Source organism: Triticum aestivum, chromosome 2B (genome assembly GCF_018294505.1).
Source record: "Triticum aestivum cultivar Chinese Spring chromosome 2B, IWGSC CS RefSeq v2.1, whole genome shotgun sequence".
Classification (NCBI taxonomy): Eukaryota; Viridiplantae; Streptophyta; class Magnoliopsida; order Poales; family Poaceae; genus Triticum; species Triticum aestivum.
The window spans coordinates 166951096-166973290 of NC_057798.1; positions in this window are offsets into that span (position 1 = coordinate 166951096).

Below are 22195 nucleotides of genomic sequence, written 5' to 3' on the forward strand. Positions count from 1 at the left end.
TCATAGATGATTTGAGCAGATATGGGTATATCTACTTAATGAAACACAAGTCTGAAAATTTTGAAAAGTTCAAAGAATTTCAGAGTGAAGTGGAGAATCATCGTAACAAGAAAATAAAGTTTCTACGATCTGATCGTGGAGGAGAATATTTGAGTTACAAGTTTGGCCTTCATTTAAAACAATGTGGAATAGTTTCACAGCTCACGCCACCTGGAACACCATAGCATAATGGTGTGTCCAAACATCGTAACTGCACTTTATTGGATATGGTGCGATCTATGATGTCTCTTACTGATTTACCACTATCGTTTTGGGGTTATGCATTAGAGACAACTACATTCACTTTAAATAGGGCACCATCAAAATCTGTTGAGACGACGCCTTATGAACTGTGGTTTGGCAACAAACCAAAGTTGTCATTTCTTAAAGTTTGGGGGGCTGTGATGCTTATGTGAAAAAGCTTCAACCTGATTAGCTCGATCCTAAATCGGAAGAATGCGTCTTCATAGGACACCCAAAGGAAACTGTTGGGTACACCTTCTATCACAGATTCAAAGTCAAGATCGTTGCTAAGAATGGATCCTTTCTAGAGGAGTTTCTCTCAAAAGAAGTGAGTGGGAGGAAAGTAGAACTTGATGAGGTAATTGTACCTTCTCCCGAATTGGAAAGTAGTTCATAACAAGAAATCAGTTCCAGTGATTCCTACACCAATTAGTGAGGAAGCTAATGATGATGATCATGAAACTTCAGATCAAGTTACTACAGAACCTCGTAGGTCTTTCAGAGTATGCTCCACACCAGAGTGGTACGGTAATCCTGTTCTGGAAGTCATGTTACTAGACCATGATGAACCTACGAACTAGAGGAAGCGATGATGAGCCCAGATTCCGCGAAATGGCTTGAGGCCATGAAATCTGAGATGGGATCCATGTATGAGAACAAAGTGTGGACTTTGGTGGACTTGCCCGATGATTGGCAAGCCATATTAAATAAATGGATCTTCAAGTGGAAGACAGACGCAGATAGTAGTGTTACTATCTACAAAGCTCGACTTGTCAGAAAAAGGTTTTTGACAAAGTTCAAGGTGTTGACTACAATGAGATTTTCTCAACTGTAGTGATGCTTAAAACCGTCTAAATCAAGTTAGCAGTTGCCATATTTTATGAAATCTAGCAAATGGATGTCAAAATTATATTCCGTAAACGGATATTTTTAAAGAAGAGTTGTATATGATGCAACCAGATGGTTTTGTCGATCCTACAGGTATTAACAAGGTGTGCAAGCTATAGCGGTCCATCTATGGACTCGTGCAAGCATCTCGGAGTTGGAATATACGCTTTGATGAGTTGATCAAAGCATATAGTTTTATACAGACTTGAAGTGAAGCCTGTATTTACAAGAAAGTGAGTGGGAGCACTACAACCTTTCTGATAAGTATATGTGATTGACACATTGTTGATCAGAAGTAAAGTAGAATTTTCTGTGAAGCATAAAGGAGAGTTTGAAAGGACATTTTTCAAAGAAAGACCTCAGTGAAGCTTCTTATATATTGGGCATCAAGATCTATATAGATACATCAAGACGCTTGATAAGTTTTTTCAATGTATACATTTTTTTTGTGAAAGAAGTTCAAAATGGATCAGTCAAAGGAGTTCTTGTCTGTATAACAAGGTGTAAAGTTGAGTAAGACTCAAAACCTGACCACAACAGAAAATATAAAGAAAATGAAAGTCATTCCCTATGCCTCAGTCATAGGTTCTATAAAGTATGCTATGCTGTGTACCAGACCTATTGTGTACCTTGCCATGATTTTGGCAAAGGAGTGTAATAGTGATCTAGGAGTAGATCACTAGACAGCGGTCAAAATTATCCTTAGTGAGAACTAAGGAAATGTTTCTTAGTTATGGGGGTGATAAAGAGTTCGTCGTAAAGAGTTACGTCGATGCAAGCTTTTACACCGATCTAGATGACTCTTAAGTCTCAATCTAGATACATATTGAAAGTGGGAGCAATTAGCTAGAGTAGTTCCATACAGAGAATTGTAGACATAGAATATTTGCAAAACATTACCACACCTTAGTACTCTTTGGGTGTTAATCACATAGCGATGTGAACTAGATTATTGACTCTAGTAAACCCTTTGGGTGTTGGTCACATGGCGATGTGAACTATGGGTGTTAATCACATAGAGATGTGAACTATTGGTGTTAAATAACATGGCGATGTGAACTCAATTATTGACTCTAGTGCAAGTGGGAGACTGAAGGAAAAATGCCCTAGAGGCAATAATAAAGTTATTATTTATTTCCTTATAACATGATAAATGTTTATTATTCATGTTAGAATTGTATTAACTTGAAACTTAATTAGTACATGTGTTTGTCGGGGGTTGGGTGCGACATATGCCAAAGGATGGCTTATCATGGTGGGAGCGAGTAGAACGTCGCCGGTGCCAACAAACGGGATGAGGCGAAGACATGCACGCCGGCGGATCTTACCCAGCTTCGGGGCTTTCCGGGGAGATAACACCCCTACTGCTGCTCTGCGGGGACTCCGCATGATCACTAAGGCAAAGTGAGTACAAGGTTGCTCCTAGAGCTGTATTCTAGAGGTAGGAGAAGGCTATGCTAGCACTCTCCTTCCTATATGAACTGGTCTAGTCTAAATGGATTCGAACCCTTTGCATGGGTGCCCCGGGGGGTTTATATAGGCCTACCCCTCGGGGGTACAATGGTAATCCGGCTGGGCGCGGGCCCAGCCGTCGGTCTCTCAGGCCGCCGTCTTCTCCACCGACTGCTGGGGCCCGCTGACAGGTGGGCCCCGCCGACAGGTCCGGTACTGTAGCCGTGCTTCTGATGACGCAGGCTTGGTCATGGGGTCGTGGCAACAGTGCCGCCATCTATCAGATTATCACTATTGCCATTCCCCGTCTTGTCTGGTTAATGGCGTGTGGGGCCCGTGGGAGGGGCTGGCCGACTCCAGGGGAACCGACTCCCACGGGTCCGTCTTCGGGGCGTATCTGCCGTCTTCTGTGCTCTCGCCGACAGGCGGGTCCCTCCGTCTCTGAGTCGTACAGGTAGGTCGTCATGGCCACAGTGCGCCGCTCACTGTGTCTGAGGTCAGGGCAGGCATTGCAACAGTGCCGCGCCACGCTGGAGATCTCCAGCGATATGGCACACTGTAGCCATGCCAGCCCCTCGTAAGCAGGGGGTGACGGCCACGTTGTGACCGTACCCCGCCTCGCCTATCGTGGCAAAGGTTGGTGATGGGTGGAGTCACGGGTCGTCTCTCCGTAGCTGGCTTATCTTGGAGTCGCCATCTGGGACTCGGCTTATCTTGGAGTCGCCATCTGGGACTCGGCTTATCTTGGAGTCGCCGTCTGGGACTCGGCTTATCGTGGATTCGCCGTCTGGGACTCGGCTTATCTTGGAGTCGCCGTCTGGGACTCGGCTTATCTTGGAGTTGCCGTCTAGGACTCGGCTTATCTTGGAGTCGCCGTCTGGGACTCGGCTTATCTTGGAGTCGCCGTCTAGGACTCGGCTTTATCTTGGAGTCGCCCTCTGGGACTCGGATTATCTTCGAGTCGCCGTCTGGGACTCGGCCTATCTTGGAGTCGCCGTTTGGGACTCGGCTTGAGGGGTGCTGCCTGCCCCGATGTCTTGAAAGGTTCTGGGGCTCGGGTAAGCATACCCGTGGCCCATTACTCCAACAGTAGTCCCCGAAGCTGGTGAGGCTCCGAGAGTGATACGTTGTGGGGCCTCAACAGTTTCATTCTTCTGCTGGAGGAGTCTGGGCTCTACTGCCGTCTTCCTTCGGGTCGACTATTCGGAGTCGGATTCGCAGAGGGACGTCTTGCTCCATAAAGAGTTCAAAAGTCGTGGCGGGAGACCAGGCGGCGTGCCTGATACGCTTCCCCGCGGCCGCCTTCCGCGGCCCTATCGTGCGGCGCCACGCGGCGTGGGCAGTCTGCCTACCCACGCGCGTGACGGGACGGGCCGTCAGGCGGGGCCCGCCACTACCGCGCCTCGGCACGCGAACAGATCCGCTGCGGCCGTGCGGACGGTTGGGTTTCCCATGTTATTACTGCACGCAGTAACCTCGTGGGGTAAATCATGGGGAGGCGTGGGGTCCCGCATGTAGTTAATCCCACACCCGCCCCATCGGCTTCTCAGCCTACAAGGCTATAAGTAGGCGGGGGGAGTGGAGCAGCAAAGCACGCGCGCCCATCTTCCCTGCTTCCCCGCCTCTTCTTGCCTCTTATGCTTCCTTTCCTTCTTCTTGCCGCCGTCGCGCAGAACCGCACCGTGCCAACAGCGATGAGCTCTTCCTCCGCCGCCGCGGCTTCTGCCGTGCGCTCCGGCGTGTGGGACGGCTCTGAGGTGGATGACGACCTCATCGAGTTCCTCCACAAGACGTGCCGTCTCCCCGGCGCAAACCTCATGTGAGCCCGCACCGCGCCGGCGAGGGAGATATCACCGGCACCGGAGGAGGGCGAGCGGGTCATTTTCCGCTCGCACCTCATGCGTGGCCTGGGGCTGCCGGCGAGCGGCTTCTTCCGCTCCTTCCTGGAGTTCCATGGGCTCCAGCCGCACCACCTCACCCCGAACACGGTGGTGTTGCTGGCTGCCTTCACCACTCTGTGCGAAGGCTTTCTTGGTGTTCTCCCCACCATCGAGCTGTGGGGAGAGTTCTTCCAATCCAAGCTCGGCACGCACGTCGCCGGCGTGCCGGCTCAATGCGGCGCTTTCATCGCGATGCGGCGATCGACCGCTGATAATCCGTTTCCCTCCATCCCGCTGATCAAGTCGGTGAAGATGTGGCAGCGGTCGTACTTGTACGTGAAGAATGTCGCCCCCGACGGCGACTGGGTCAATCTGCCGCCTTATGAAGTCGGCGCACCAGCTGGGAGGCTCCCCAGCTGGTCTCATCGAGTCAAGACGCTGACTCCCGCCGGAGCCGCCGCCGTAGCGCGACTCCGAGTTCTGACGCAGTCGGTGGGCCTGGTTGGGGCCGACTTGCTGGCCGCCTTTGTGGAGCGCCGAGTCCTCCCTCTCCAAGGTCGGCCTCATCTGATCAGTCAGATGAGCGACCATCGGGACCCGAGTCAGATGTGCACCAGGGAGATGCCCCACGCAGAGGTGGCGAACATGGTGAACCACATCGCGAACTGCGAGCTCGCGGCGGACTGGCAGTTCGGCAAGGAGCCGTACTTGCGCGCCAACCCCCCTCCAGTGGTAAGTCACATCTCTTTATTGCTTTGTTTCCTTCTTAGCCGAATCCGACTTCTGATCTTCATTGGTTTCTCTGAGTTAGAACCCCCTCATTCAGCCCGCGGGCGGTGTCGCAAGACCGCCCCGCGAGTTCGTCCCCGACCGAGCGGAGAGCGACGTCGACGACCTTGACTTGGGGGCGGCGGTGATGGAAGCCGACGCCGAAGGCGGAGGAGGAGGAGCGGGAAGCGGCCTCGGGCCCTTGGCCACCTTCGCCGACTGGCCTGAAGACGACGCCGAAGGGGAAGTCGTCCCGCGCCACCAGCCAAGGGTCAGCCCGTCGGGCGCGGGTTCATCCGCCGGCTTGGCCGGCCAAGGCGGTGCGAAGAGGCACCACGCCGCGCCGAGCTCACTCGGCGGCAAGCCGAAGAAGTTCAAGAGGGCGGCCGCCGCGACCAAGCGGGAGGAAGCGGCCGCGAAGGCCAACCGCTTCCGCAGGGAAGTGAGGAGACCGCCGCTAGTCTCTGCGTAAGTTTTTTGCCTTTGTCTTTATTTTCCTTTGGTGAGTCTTGTCCGAGTTCTTCTTTTACACTTTCTTTTCTCTTCAGGGCTCCCCTTACCCTTGACAGGGTCGCCGTCCGCTCCGTCGTGGGGTCGGCCGAGACGTCTGCCAACACTCGGCGGGTTGACCCCGCCGCCGACCTCCGGGAGGCGACGGAGCGAAACGCGCGGGAGAAGCGCGACGAGGAGGAAGCCGACCGCCTGGAGAAGGCGGAGGCTGAGAAGGCAGCGGCCTCCGCCCAGAAAAAGTTGGAAGAGGCCGAAGCCGCCATTGCAGCAAGGCGGCGAGCTGATGAGACCGCGCGCCGCCAATCAGCGTTGCTCGTCACCCCACTGTCCTCCGCACTGCCGCCTCCAGAGTTCACGGGGCAGACCGGAGAAGCCGGCGCCGAGAACCCCATCGTGGAGAAGGAAAGCGGCGAGGCCTCCATGTCAGACACGCTCGTGCCGCCACCGCCGCCTCCACCGCCGTCTAGGAGCGTGCGTGGAAAACAGCCGGCGGGCCCGCCGGTGCCGCTGACTGAAGACGAGGCCATGGCAACGCTGCTCCTTCAAGTCGCCTCGCCAGCGCACCGCCGTCTCGAGAAGGCGACTTCGGCGCCGCGGCCCTTGGAGCTCGGTGCCGCCAGCTCGGCCATCCTGGACGCCGAGGCAACGAGCGTCGCGCCCGTTGGGTGGGTGCGCGGAGGCGGAACGGGTCCACTAAACCAGGCGCTTCTAGACGTCTAGGCGAAGCTGCGAGCCGAGGGCGATGCCCTCCAAAACTGCACCAGGGCGCATTTGGCATCGCGAACGGCCGTTCGGGTATGCTTTTTCTTTGATTCTTGTTTTTCTTGCTCTTCTCTGTGGGGGCGCGCCAGCACACCCACTGGGTGTAGTCCCCGAGTTTCGGGCCGGCTGCTGAGCAGGCGGCTCGGAACTCCCTCTAGCGAGTTCCAAGTATTTATCTTCGTCTGAAATGTTTATTACAGGAGTATCACAACCTCCGCGCCACTGCCTTCAACCGCAATGTTGAGGAGTTGAGCAAGCGGACTGCCGACTTAACGGAAAGCCGGAGTGAGTTCTTTTTCTTCTTCGCAGGGGCGCGCTGGCGCACCCGCGGGCTGTAGTCCCCGAGATTCGGGCCGACTGTTGAGCAGTCAGGCCAGATCTTCTCGGCGATCTTCTTTCTTGACGACTTTTACGTCTGTTTCTTTGTTCTTCTTTTTCTTCGCGGGGGCGCGCTGGCGCACCCGCGGGTTGTAGTCCCCGAGATTCAGGCCGACTGCTGAGCAATCGGGCCGGATCTTCCCGGCGACCTTCTTTGCTTGATGACTTAACGCCTCTTTTTTTCATTCTTCAGGGGCCAACGCCATTCTTCAGGAGCAGCTGGGCGAAGTCAACACCGCCTTGCGCGTCAAGGGGGAGGAGTGCAGCAGGCTTGCCGCGGAGCGCGACCTGCTGGCTGCGCAGCTGGCCGAGCAGAAGGAGCTACTCAAGAAGGCGCAGGACGAGGCCGAGAAGAAGGAGGCTGCTCTCCTGGCCGAGTTCGAGAGCGAGCGCTCCTCCTGGACTGACAAGGAGGCGATGCTGACCTCCGGCTTCCATGAGATCGAGGACATCGTCGACGGTGAGTTCCTTTCTTCCTTTCTTTCTTTGAGTTTCCGACTATAGGTCGGGCTGACTTCTGATTTTTTGACTTGCTTCTTTTTTGTCTTGGCAGACTTCTTCCCTGGCCACTCGCAGGCAGTCACTCTGGCCATCGAGGCTGATTGTGAGGCACGGCGGGCGAACGGCGCGGAGATCGCCGCTAACGCCCCCCTGACCGTCGATGAACAGCTTCTGAGCATCGAGGCCCGTCTTCGTCCGGCCCATCGGCTGATGCGCCGGCTTCAGCGCGCCGGCGCCCAGGCGGTTGCCGCTCTGTGGCCAGACATGCTGGCTCTGCGCACCGCTAGTCAGACTGCCGACTGGCTGGAGGTCGCAGCTGGCCGTCTTGAAGCATGGAAGGGTTCCTCGGCTCGGCCCGGAGCGCGTCGGGCCTTGGAATTCATCAAGGCGTGGTATCCGGGGCTGGACCTGGACCGGCTGGCCGCGTTCCGGTCAGAGGCCCAGGCAGAGCTGGTGGCTGTGGAGGGCGCCCTTGTCGAGCATGCGGCGGCGATCACCGACTACACAGATACCAGTGTCTTCGTCCCTGAGCGGGCTACAGGTGGCGAAGAGGTGCCGCCAGAGTGGTTCGGGATGAACCCGGACTACGGCGAGGACTCGGCGGAGGTGATTGACTCCAGCACCAAGGAGGAAGGCGAGGCGGAGGACGAAGGCGAGACGGAGGCGCCAGAAGACGGAACGGGCGACCAGCCTCAGCTCGACCGCGCCTCCAGCAACAAGCCACGTCCGACCGGGCCGGCTGCCGCCGGCGGTGATCAAGCCGAGACTACTCAGCCGGCCGCCCCAACGCCTGACACCGCCGTCTCCTCCGACCCTCCGAACCCGTCTGCTGCTCCCTAGGCTGCCTTCTGGCTTTTATTTTATCTGCTCTAGAAAGTCTTTGAGGAACTTGTTAATCTGCACAATTCCACCCTCGGGGTGTATTTTGAACTTCTGTTTGAAGATTCGGCCAAGGGCCTATGCTATGTAAATATTAATGCGAGTTCTATCTTTCCTTGCTTATTGCTCCTCTGGATTTTTCCTTTGCCGCCTTCCCTTAGTTACCGCCTTGTCAGTCGGACACCCGCTCCGCGGACTGCCGCTGGACCAAATGCCTGGCTACTTTGGGGAAAGCAAGTACTTGCCATTCGTTGGAGTCTATTTAACAAGTTGGATAGAAAGCGGCAAGCCAACTACTCGCGAGTCAGTTTGTAAAAGGGGGCTGGAAGCCGGCTTTAGCTATGTTAATGCTTTTAGGTCCTTAGCCATTTTTCGTGTGAGCGCCCATTCATCCTTACCCCTGCCCGTCAAACAGTTGCTCTGCGAACTGCGGCTTCTGGCAGGAGACGGCTTAGGCACCGCACACTACTTGTCCGACTTCAGGAAGCATTTCATAGCGCGAGACGGCGAGTCCCCGGGCCGACTAGTCGAACTCGGCGCCAAGCGGCGTAGCAAGGAGTAGCATACTCGAAGGCATAATTCTTTATCATACAGATAATCAAAAGGGGCAGTCCCCGAGCTCGTCTCGGGGGGCCCGAAGTCTCGGTACTTTAATACAAAGGGGTAGCGTGGTACATACTGCATCAACTGTAAAATCTTCGGAGGAGATTTGCATTCCATGGTCGTTCCGACTCCTTGCTGGAGTCGTCTCTCTTGCGTTCTCGGGGCTTCTGAGCGTCGATCAAGTAGTAGGAGTCGTTGCCCAGCAATTTGCTGATGATGAAGGGGCCTTCCCAAGGTGCCGACAGCTTGTGCTGGCCGGCTGTCCACTGGATCAGTCGGAGCACAAGGTCGCCCTCTTGGAAAGATCTTGGCCTGACCTTCCTGTTGTAGTATCGGCGCAGGCTCTGCTGGTAGATGCCGGACCAGCTGAGTGCCAACAGCCGGCCCTCTTCCAGCAGATCGACATCGTCTTGACGTGCTTCTTCTGCTTCTTCCTCGGTGTACATGGTGACTCGCGGGGAGTCGAACTCTATGTCCGTTGGACGACGGCTTTAGCACTGTAGACGAGGAAGAAAGGCGTGAAGCCGGTTGACTTGTTTGGAGTCATGCGCAGGCTCCAGAGGATGGCTGGCAGCTCCTCAAGCCAACAGCCGGCTGAACGCTCCAGTGGTTCGACCAGTCGAGGCTTGATGCTAGACAGGATGAGGCCGTTTGCTCGCTCCACCTGGCCGTTTGACTGCGGATGGGCAACAGACGCTAAGTCCAGATGGATGCCCTGCGTCGCGCAGAAACAGGCCAAGGCGCCTTTGGCAAAATTTGTACCATTGTCGGTGATGATGCTGTGTGGTATGCCGTACCGAGTCGTGATGTCGGCGATGAAAGTCACTGCAGTCGGACCATTCAACTTCTTGATGGGTTTTACTTTGATCCACTTGGTGAACTTGTCCACCACGACAAGCAGATGAGTTAGGCCGCCTCGTGCCGTCTTGAATGGTCCCACCATGTCTAGGCCCCAAATTGTGAAGGGCCAGGCGATGGGGATGGTCTTGAGCGCGGAAGCCGGCTGAAGCGGCTTGGAACGGAACATCTGGCACCCTTTGCATTTTTGGACTAATTTCTTGGCCTCTTCTAGGGCAGTCAGCCAGAAGAAACCGTGCCGAAAGGCTTTGGCGACGAGTGCTGTTGAAGCCGCATGGTGGCCACACTCGCCTTCATGAATGTCTCTGAGAATTGCTTGGCCTTGTTCTGCCTCGACGCAGCGTTGGTAGACACTAGTGACTCTACGCCTGACCAGCTCTGTGTTGACTATGGTGTAGGCTGCCGCTCGGCGTTGCACTTGCCGAGCCAAGATTTCATCAGCTGGCAGCTCTCTGTTTACTAGGAACTTGAGGATGGGCTGGGCCCACGAGGGTGTTGTTATTTCTTCAATTGCCACTATTGCGACTTGGACAAGGGCGGCTGGGCTGGAATCTGCGGCCGCTTGCTGGATCGGCGAAGTCCCCGGGCCGACTGGCGCAGTCCCCGGGCCGAGCTCTGGAGTCTTCGGGCTGACCGTCGCAGTCCCCGGGCCGGGTTCTGAAGTCCCCGGGCCAGCTTCGACTGTGGTATTCTTGGAGCCGTCTGTAAGAATTCTCATGTCGTCTACTGGCGCTCTTGAGTCGGATCCGACTTCTTCAGGGGGAGCCAGCACGAAGATGGAGTCTGACTCTGGTGAAGGCTTGATAGACGGCTTGAGGAGGCGCTGAAGGGCGACGCCGGATGGTATCGCTTGGCGGGTGGAGCCGACTCGTACCAGGGCGTCTGCTTGGTCGTTGTCATTTCTTGGTACGTGAAGGAATTCGCACCCCTCAAAATATCTGCTGAGTTGCTGCACCAGGAAGCGGTAGCTCGCCATGTTTGCATCTTTGGCATCCCAGTCGCCAGACGACTGCTGGACCACCAAATCGGAGTCGCCATAGCACAGGATCCGGCGGATGCCGAGCTCTTTGGCAAGCCGGAGCCCGTGAATGAGCGCCTCGTATTCGGCGAACGTTGTTGGAGGCGGCGAAGTGGATCTGCAGTGCATACTTGAGCTTGTCGCCTTTAGGGGAGGTGAGGACGACGCCGGCTCCCAAGCCGGTGCGCATCTTGGAGCCATCGAAATGCATCCGCCAATGAGTGGAGTCGGGCGCTGGCGGCAGGTACTGGGTCTCGGCCCAGTCGACGAGGAAGTCGGCCAGTGCTTGTGACTTGATGGCGGTGCGGGGCTAGTAGTAGATGGTGTAGGGAGCCAAATCTATGGCCCATTTGGCCACTCAGCCCGAAGCATCTCGGCTTCCAATGATTTCGGCCAGTGGAGCTGTGCAGACCACGGTGATCGGATGTTCTTGGAAGTAAGGCTTCAACTTCTTGGCGGCAAAGTGCACGCCGTAGCACATCTTCTGGTAGTGAGGGTAGTTCTGCTTGGAGGTTGACAATACCTCGCTCAGGTAATATACCGGTCTCTGGACAGGGAGCGCCTTGCCTTCCTCCTTGCGTTCAACCACGATGACTGTGTTGACTACTCGGCTGGTGGCGGCAATGTACAGGAGCATAGGCTCTTTAGGAGTCGGAGCCGCCAGCATAGCGGGAGTAGTCAACAGCTTCTTCAACTGGAGAAATGCTTCGTCTCCGCTTTGTGGTTCCACTCAAAAAAGGTAGTCTTCTTCATCAGTTAGTACAAAGGGAGAGCCTTCTCGCCCAGCCGACTGATGAAATGGCTGATGGACGCCAAGCAGCTAGTGAACTTCTGCACATCTAGCAGTCGGTGGGGGACTTCCATCCTCTTGATGGCTTTGATCTTTACGGGGTCGCACTCTATGCCGTGTTCGGAAACCAGGAAGCCAAGGAGCTGGCCGGCTGGTACTCCGAAGACGCACTTCTCGGGGTTGAGCTTGATCTGGAATCGGCGCAGATTCTCAAAGGTTTCTTGGAGATCTTCCAACAGTGTCCCACGCTTTTCCGTCTTCACCACCACATCATCTACGTAGACGTGGGCGTTTCTGCCGAGTTGCTTGAGGAGACACTTCTGCATGCAACGCTCAAAGGTGGAGCCGGCATTCCTCAAACCGAACATCATAGTCAGGTAGCAGAAGGCTCCAAACGGCGTGATGAAGGCAGTCTTCAGTCTGTCTGCCGGGTTCAGCTTGATCTGGTGATATCCTGAATATGCATCTAAGAAGCTCAACAACTCGCATCCGGCTGTGGAGTCTATCACCTGATCAATCCTTGGCAAAGCAAATGGGTCTTTTGGGCAAGCTTTGTTGAGGTTTGTGTAGTCGATACACATTCGCCACTGCTTGTTCTTCTTCAAAACTAGGACCGGGTTTGCCAACCATTCTGGGAAGAACACCTCCATAATGAAGCCGACCGCTAGGAGTCGGGCTATCTCTTCCCCAACAACTCTTCTCTTTTCTTTTGACAGGCGGCGCAAGGGTTGCCTAACGGGTTTCACATCAGATCGGACATGTAGCTTGTGCTCGGTGAATTCCGTCGGTACACCTGGCATGTCTTTAGGGGACCATGCGAAGATGTCTCGATTCTCATGGAGGAAATCGACGAGCTCGCCTTCCTATTTGCTGTCTAGGTTCGCACCTATGACAGCGTGCCTCTCCGGGTGCTCTGGGTCCAAAGGTATTCTCTTTGTTTCTTTAGCTGGCTTGAATGAGCCCTCAGCTTCCGACTCCTTGGGGTCGGGCGACATCTCTGGCTGCTTGCCGGCCATTGCCACAACCCGATCAAGGAGTCGCCTCTCAGCTGCGATCACCAGGGACTCAGCCAGCCGACTGCTCTCAGCCGCGCAGGTGGACGACTTCCTGTAGTCGCCGGCTATGGTTAGAATCCCTTTTGAACACAGCATCTTCATCTTGAGGTAGGCGTAGTGAGGGACAGCCACAAACTTGGCCAGAGTAGGTCGGCCAAGTAATGCTTGATATGGGCTTTCAAGGTCCACCACTTCAAACCAAACTGGCTCTCGGCGAAAGTGATCTTTGTCTCCGAAGAGGACGTCTATCAGGATCTTGCCAATTGGTGAGCAAGAAAGGCCAGGTACAATGCCGTGGAACACAGTTCGGCTGCTCTAAAGCTATCTCTGCTTGATTCCTAATTTCTCCATGGTGTCTTTGTACAGGATGTTGATGCTGCTGCCTCCGTCTATCAACACTCGCGAGAAGCGAGCGGCCCGCCTATCTGTGGCCAAGGTGGCGCTTAAAACCAAGGCGTAGGAGCCCGGATTCGGCATCACCTCTGGGTGATCAGCTCTGCTCCAACTGATAGGCTTCTCAGACCAATGCATAAACTCCGGAGTAGCTGATGCTACTGCGTTTACTTCTTGCTGCTGCAGCCGTCTGCTGCGTCGATCATCAGCCACACTGGTGAACACTACATAGGCTCCATGCTCTTCTGGGTACTCATCTTGCACGGCGCTGACTGGCCTGGCAGCCGGCTGCTGGGGCGGCGGCCCAGCAGGCGGAGGAGGAAGGAGGCCGTCTCCCTTGGCGATTCGGGTGAGCCAATGGCATTTCCGTGTGGTATGGTTTGACGGCTTTGTGCCGCTGTGGAACTTGTAGGGACCATCTAGAGTTTGCTCGTAAGAGAAGGCCGGCAACCAGTTGGACTTGCCGCCTTTCTCTCGCTTCGCCGGAGGCTGCCCCTCAGGTTGCTGGTCTTCGACTGTCGCAACCTGCCGACTGCTGGAAGTCGGCTGTGGGGCCTTGCGCTTGTGATCATTCTGTTGTTGTCACCGACTGGTATCTCCTGCCGGAGTTCTGGGAGCTTGAGGGGCCACTTTGCCAGTCGCACTAACTTGAATCTCTCTCTTCATGGAGGAGTCGGCCGTGGCATACTTGTCTGCTATGACCAGCAACTCGTCGAGGGTTTCTGGCTCGTCGCAGAGGAGCCGGTGCTTGAGGAGGGTGCCTTCTCTGCACCCGGCGGTGAAGTTTTCGATAGCCTGCACCTCATGCACGCCCTCGCAGGAGTTCTGAAGCTCGCCCCAGCGTGTGAGGTAGTCGCGAGTTGACTCGTCTTGACCTTGCACGCACAAGGAAAGTTGGCGTGGCTTGGGGGGTCGCTTGTACGTGCTTGTGAAGTTGCGGATGAAGGCCTCGGTGAAGTCGACCCAACTGTTGATGCTGCGGGGCTTCAAACTGTTCAACCATGTCCGGGCCGTGCTCTGGAGCATGAGTGGAACGTACTTCACGGCAACACGCTTGTTGCCGTTTGCTATGTTGACAGCTGTGGAGTAGTCAACCAGCCAATCTTCCGGCTTCACAGAGCCGGTGTACTTGGGCGTGTCTCGGGGGAGCATGAACCCTTTGGGAAAGGGCTCGTCTCGGATGCGGGGTCCAAAACAGGGTGGGCCCAGCTCGTCTTCTTCTTCCAGCGCCAGGATCGGTGGAGTCGGTCGATCCGGTGGCGGGCGCCGTTCTCTTTGACTCCCTCTCGGCGGCCAAGGCGGTCGCCGAGAGTCGGATGCTCAACAGGCGGCGGGGAGACTCGTCTTTTTCTTCGTGGCGGGGGAGGCAGGTAGTCGCCCTGCCGTTCTACTGCTCTCCGGCGGCCGTCTTGGTCGCGCTCGATGGTAGCGCGAGTCCGATTGTGGCTGACAGTCGGATCCTTCTCTTTTCTTCCACGGACACCGCCAGTCGGCGTCTGAGATGTCGCGCCTTGATCTCGGCGGGGAGGCAAGTCATCATTTTGTCATTGCGGCGCCTCCGTGTGGCAGCCGGCTTCGTTCTGCACGGCAGCCGCTTTGAGGAGCCGCTGGATTCGCTCCGTCATCAGGCGGCGCTCTTCGCCTTCGAAGTTGTCTAGCTCGTCTGCCGCCGCCTGGGCGGCGTGGATGTTCTCCGCAGGCGTAGCGTACACCGGGCGATCGGCCCAGAACAGGTTGGCGATGGCCACGCCGCGTTGTCGGACCGCGCCTAGGTGGCTAGGCCCAGTCGGGGCTGGCGAGCCGCCCACAGCGTGATCCATCTCGCGTTAGTAGGCTTCTGACAAGCGTCTCATGCTTGCCAGCTTCTTTGCGCCTTTGATTTGCTGAAGGCGGCGTGCCTCCAATGTCTCGGCGTCAGCGTCCTCCAGGATGGGCACAGTCAAGTCTCGTAGAGCCGTGTCGAGTGGGTCGTGAGCTCCCTCACTGGAGTGCTTGCCATGACTGATAACGAGTACTTCCGTGACGGCGCTTCCGGCGCTCTCCTCGTGAGGGAGCGGCTCATCGTAGACCACCACATTGGTGGGGAACGTGTCGAGCGACACACTGTCGGAGTCGACCAGCATCGGGTCGGTGGAGCCTACGGACTCCAAGTCCGCGGCAGGCTCGCCGGCGACGTGGAGATGGTCGAGGAGGCCCGTGAGGAGGCTTTCAGGTCCGCCTGTGCCTGTGTCGGATGCAGGCTCGTCGGAGATGCAAACCTCGCCAAGAAGATCGGCAAGGCAGCTTGCTGCGCATGCGTCGTGGATGCCTTGCAGCGCGTCGGGGCAAGCGCCATCGGGCGTGTCGGGCTGGCTACGCTCGCTGGGGAGGAAAAGGGTTCCCGTCCAGAGCAGGTCTCCGGACGACGGTGCACCTCGCCCCACGGTGGGCGCCAAATGTCGGGGGTTGGGTGCGACATATGCCAAAGGATGGCTTATCATGGTGGGAGCGAGTAGAACGTCGCCGGTGCCAGGAAAGGGGATGAGGCAAAGACATGCACGCCGGCGGATCTTACCCAGCTTAGGGGCTCTCCGGGGAGATAACACCCCTACTGCTGCTCTGTGGGGTCTCCGCATGATCACTAAGGCAAAGTGAGTACAAGGTTGCTCCTAGAGCTGTATTCTGGAGGTAGGAGAAGGCAAGGCTAGCACTCTCCTTCCTATATGAACTGGTCTAGTCTAAATGGATTCGAAACCTTTGCATGGGTGCCCCGGGGGGTTTATATAGGCCTACCCCCCGGGGGTACAATGGTAATCGGGCTGGGCGCGGGCCCAGCCGTCGGTCTCTCAGGCCGCCGTCTTCTCCGCCGACTGCTGGGGCCCGCCAACGGGTGGGCCCCGCCGACAAGTCCGGTACTGTAGCCGTGCTTCTGATGACGCAGGCTTGGTGATGGGGTCGTGGCAATAGTGCCACCGTCTATCAGGCGATCACTGTCGACATTCCTCGTCTTGTCTGGTTAATGGCGTGTGGGCCCCGTGGGAGGGGCTGGCCGACTCCAGGGGAACCGACTCCCACGGGTCCGTCTTCGGGGCGTATCCACCGTCTTCTGTGCTCTCGCTGACAGGCGGGTCCCGTCGTCTCTGAGTCGTACAGGTAGGTCATCGTGGCCATAGTGCGCCGCTCACTGTGGCTGAGGTCAGGGCAGGCATGGCAACAGTGCCGCACCACGCTGGAGATCTCCAGCGATATGGCACACTGTAGCCATGCCAGCCCCTCGTAAGCAGGGGCTGACGGCCACGTTGTGATTGTGCCCCACCTCGCCTATCATGGTGAAGGTTGGTGATGGGTGGAGTCATGGGCCGTCTCTCTGTAGCTGGCTTATCTTGGAGTCGCCATCTGGGACTCGGCTTATCTTGGAGTCGCCGTCTGGGACTCGGCTTATCTTGGAGTCGCCGTCTGGGACTCGGCTTATCTTGGAGTCGCCATCTGGGACTCGGCTTATCTTGGAGTCGCCTTCTGGGACTCGGCTTATCTTGGAGTCGCCGTCTGGGACTCGGCTTGAGGGGCGCTACCTGCCCCGACGTCTTGAAAGGTTCTGGGGCTCGGGTAAGCCTACCCGTGGCCCATTACTCCGACAGTGTTAATACATAAACAAAACATAGTGTCCCTAGTATGCCTCTACTTGACTAGCTCATTAATCAAAGATGGCTATGTTTCCTAACCATAGACATGTGTTGTCATTTGATGAACGGAATCACATCATTAGGAGAATGATGTGATGGACATGACCCATCCGTTAGCTTAGCATTATGATCGTTACAGTTTTATTGCTACTTCTTTCTTCATGACTTATACATGTTCCTCAAACTATGAGATTATGCAACTCCCGAATACCAGAGGAACACCTTGTGTGCTATCAAACATCACAATGTAAGAGGGTGATTGTAAAGATGCTCTACAGGTGTCTCCGAAGGTATTTGTTGGGTTGGAATAGATTGAGATTAGGATTTGTCACTCCGTGTTTCGGAGAGGTATCTCTGGGACCTCTCGGTAATACTCATCATTATAAGCCTTGCAAGCATTGTAACTAATGAGTTAGTTGCTGGATGAAGTACTACGGAATGAGTAAAGAGACTTGCTGGTAACAAGATTGAACTAGGTATGATGATACCAACGTTCGAATCTCAGGCAAGTAACATACCGATGACAAAGGGAACAATGTATGTTGTTATGCGGTTTGACCGCTAAAGATCTTCATAGAATATGTAGGAGCCAATATGAGCATCCAAGTTCCGCTATTGGTTATTTACCGAAGATGTGTCTCGGTCATGTCTACATAGTTCTCGAACCCGTAGGGTACACACGCTTAACGTTCGATGACGATTTGTATTATGACTTATGTGTTTTGATGGCCAAAGGTTGTTCGGAGTCCCATATGAGATCACGGACGTGACGAGGAGTCTCAAAATGGCCAAGAAGTAAAGATTGATATATTGGAAGGCTATATTCGGATATCGGAAAGGTTCCGAGTGATTCGGGTATTTTTCGGAGTACCGGGGAGTTACGGGAATTCGCCGGGAGAAGTAATGGGCCCTATTGGGCCATACGGGAAAAGGAGGAGGCATGCCAAGGGGAGGTGGCACGCGCCCCCCCATGGGTCTGAACTGGATTAGGGGAAGGGGGCAGCGCCCCCTTGCCCTTTCCTACTCCCTCTCTCCTTCCTTCTCTCCTACTCCTAAAAGGGAAAGGATTCCTACTAGGACTTGGAAGTCCTAGTAGGACTCCATACACTTGGCGCGCCCCTAGGGGCCGGCCTCACTCTCTCCCTCCTTTATATACGTGGGCAAGGGGCACCTGAAAGACAGACATGTTTCTCTTAACCGTGTGTGGTGCCCCCTCCATAGTTACACACCTCGATCATACCATCGTAGTGCTTAAGCGAAGCCCTGCGCTGGTAACTTCATCATTACCATCACCATGCCGTCGTGCTGACAAAACTCTCCCTCGACCTCAGCTGGATCTAGAGTTCATGGGACGTCACCGAGCTGTACATGTGCAGATCGCGGAGGTGTCGTACCTTCCGTGCTAGGATCGGTCGGATCGTGAAGACGTATGACTAAATCGACCGCATTGTCATAACGCTTCCACTTTCGGTCTATGAGGGTACATAGACAACACTCTCCTCTCTATTTCTATGCATCACCAAGAGATATATCTTGCATGATCGTAGGAATTATTTTGAAATTACTGCGTTCCCCAACAAAAATCACTATGTTGATCATATCTACTATATGATTCACGCTCAACCTTTTGGTCTCTAGTGTTCCAAGGTCATATCTGCATATGCTAGGCTCGTCAAGTTTAACCCGAGTATTCTGCGTGTGCAAAACTGGCTTGCACCATTATATGTGAACGTAGAGCTTATCACACCTGATCGTCACGTGGTGTCTCGGCACGAAGAACTGTCGCAACGGTGCATACTCAGGGAGAACACTTATACCTTGAAATTTTAGTAACGGATCATCTTATAATGCTACCGCCGAACTAAACAAAATAAGAATATAAAAGATAAACATCACATGCAATCAAAATATGTGACATGATATGGCCATCATCATCTTGTTCCTTTAATCTCCATCTCCAAAGTACCATCATGATCTCCATCGTCAACGGTATGACACCATGATCTCCATCATCTTGATCTTTATCAACGTGTTATCATATGGCCGTAGAAAATAGGCTTGATGACCCACAAGTGTAGGGGATCTATCGTAGTCCTTTTGATAAGTAATACTATCGAACCCAACAAGGAGCAGAAGGAAATGATAAGCGGTTTTCAGTAAGGTTTTCTCTGCAAGCACTGAAATTGTAGGTTATAGATAGTTTTGTGATAAGATAAATAGTAACGAGTAACAAGCAAAGGAAGTAAATAAAGTGCAGCAAGGTGGCCCAATCATTTATGTAGCAAAGGATAAGCCTGGACAATTTCTAATAATGAGAAAGGAGCTCCCGAGGACACATGGGAATTATCGTCAAGCTAGTTTTCATCACGCTCATATGATTCGCGTTCGGTACTTTGATAATTTGATATGTGGGTGGACCGGTGCTTGGGTACTGCCCTTACTTGGACAAGCATCCCACTTATGATTAACCCCTATTGCAAGCGTCCGCAACTACAAAAGAAGTATTAAGGTAAACCTAACCACAACATTAAACATATGGATCCAAATCAGCCCCTAACGAAGCAACGCATAAACTAGGGTTTAAGCTTCTGTCACTCTAGCAACCCATCATCTACTTATTACTTCCCTATGCCTTCCTATAGGCCCAAATAATGGTGAAGAGTCATGTAGTCAACGTTCACATCACACCACTAGAGGAAAAGGCAACATACATCTCATCAAAATATCAAATGAATACCAAATTCACATGACTACTAATAGCAAGACTTCACCCATGTCCTCAGGAACAAACGTAACTACTCAGAAAGCATATTCTTGTTCATAATCAGAGAGGTAATAATATGCATAAAGGATCTGAACATATGATCTTCCACCAAGTAAACCAATTAGCATCAACTACAAGGAGTAATCAACCCTACTAGCAACCCACAGGTACCAATTTGTGGTTTTGATACAAGATTGGATACAAGAGCTGAACTAGGGCTTTCAGAGGAGATGGTGCTGGTGAAGATGTTGATAGATATTGACCCCCTCCCGATGAGAGGATCGTTGGTGATGACGTTGGTGATGATTTCCCCCTCCCGAAGGGAAGTGTCCCCGACAGAACAGCTCCGCCAGAGCCCTAGATTGATTCCGCCAAGGTTCCACCTCATGGCGGCGGAGTTTCGTCCCGTAAGCTTGCCCATGATTTTTTCCAGGGTAAAAGCCTTCATATAGCAGAAGATGGACACCGGAGGGCCACCAGGGGGCCCAGGAGACAGGGGCGCCCCCACCCTCCTAGACAGGGTGTGGGCTCCCTGGTGTACTTCTTCCGCTCAATAATTCTTATTAATTCCAAAAATAGGTTTCGTGGAGTTTCAGGATTTTTGGAGCAGTGCATAATAGGTTTCCAATGTTTCCTCCTTTTCCAGCCAGAATTCCAGCTGCCGGCATTCCCCCTCTTCATGGTAAACCTTGTAAAATAAGAGAGAATAGCCATAAGTATTGAGATATAATGTGTAATAACAGACCATAATGCAATAAATATTGATATAAAAGCATGATGCAAAATGGACGTATCAACTTCCCCAAGCTTAGACCTTGCTTGTCCTCAAGCGGAGGCCGATATCGAAAAATATGTCCACATGTTTAGAGATAAAGGTGTCGATAAAAATAAAATACGGACATGAGGGCATCATGATCATTCTTATAACAACAACATATTTGGATTTTATCATATGATTTCTTATGTTCAAGTAACAATCAATTCACAATGTCAAGTATGGTTCAAAAACTTCATTGAGAACTAACAAACTATAATCTCAGTCATGGAAGCAATCACAATTTATCATAACATCAGAAAGAGTCAACAATAGAGCTTTTCAGCAAGTTCACATACTCAACTATCTTTTAGTTTTCTACAATTGCCAATACTCACGCAATACTTGTGGTTATAAAGTTTCAGCCGGACACCGAGAAAGATAGGGGCTTATTGTGTTGCCTCCAACGTATTCACCTTTAGGTGATGTCAACAATAATAGCAAATGCTAACTTACATCCAATTGAATATATATATATATATATATATATATATATATATATATATATATATATATATATATATATATATATATATATATATCATGATCTTTCAAACACAAAGAGCTTGCCAAAGGATAAAATGAAAAAGGGAAAGGTGAGGATCACCTTGACTCAAGCATAAAGTAAAAACATAAAGTAAAAGATAGGCCCTTCGCAGAGGGAAGCAGAGGTTGTCACGTGCGTTTAGGGTTGGATGCACAAAATCTTAATGAAAAAGAACGTCACTTTATATTGCCCCTTGTATGTGGACCTTTATTATGCAGTCCGCCGCTTTTATTGCTTCCACAACAAGATCGTACAAAGCTTATTTTCTCTGCACTAATAAGTCATACATATTTAGAGAGCAATTTTTTTGTTGCTTGCACCGATGACAACTTACTTGAAGTATCTTACTCAATCCATAGGTAGGTATGGTGGACTGTCATGGCAAAAACTGGGTTTAAGGATATTTGTAAGCACAAGTAGTATATCTACTTGGTGCAAGGAATTTGGCTAGCATGAGGGGGAAAGGCAAGCTCAACATGTTTGGGAGGTCAATAACAATATACTTTAACTGAGATGTGAGAAAACATAAACCATTATGTTGTCTTCCTTGTCCAACATCAACTTCTTTAGCATGCCATACTTAATGAGTGCTCCCAATCATAAAAGGTGTCCAAGATAATATATTTATATGTGAACCTCTCTTTCCTTATCACTTCTATTAATTGCAACGATGACCAAAACTACGTTTATCAACTCTCAACAATTTTTATGCCTCATATTTCTATATGTGAAGTCATCACTAACCATAAGACCAATATGAACTCTTTAATTCTTTCTACTTTCTCAAGATCATAGCAACATAGCAAAGCCCTTGACTCAACGCTAATCTTTATTATAGATAGCTCATGGACTCAATTACAAAAAGAGATCACAAAGCAAAGCTCAAATACTTGAAATCAAAACTTCAATCTACTAGATCAAGATACTACTAAAAGGATCGAACTAAATAAAACAGTAAAGATAGGAGTGTGATGGTGATACGATACCGGGGCACCTCCCCCAAGCTTGGCAGTTGCCAAGGGCAGTGCCCATACCCATGTGATTATGTCCTCGGAGGTGGTGAAGTAGGATTTGTTGATGATGTAGGCTTGTCCCTCAATTTACGCTTGAGTACAATATTTTGCTCCTTTAGGTCCTCGATCTCCTGGTCAAGACTTAATACTCTTTTGCATAATTCCTGCTTATTTTCCTGCAAGAGACGAAATGGGATAAACTTGATCTTTGGCTTCTTTGCTCTACGAGGGAGGCTTGACTTTTTAAACTCCACATGCATGTCCCCGGGCTGAGGTAATGGGGCTTCGTCTTTGTCTGAACTCGTCTGCTCCTTTACTTTAGGCTCATAGTCTTCCTCTTCTTCAGAGGTCCAACCATCATGATCCAAGTCCCCGTAG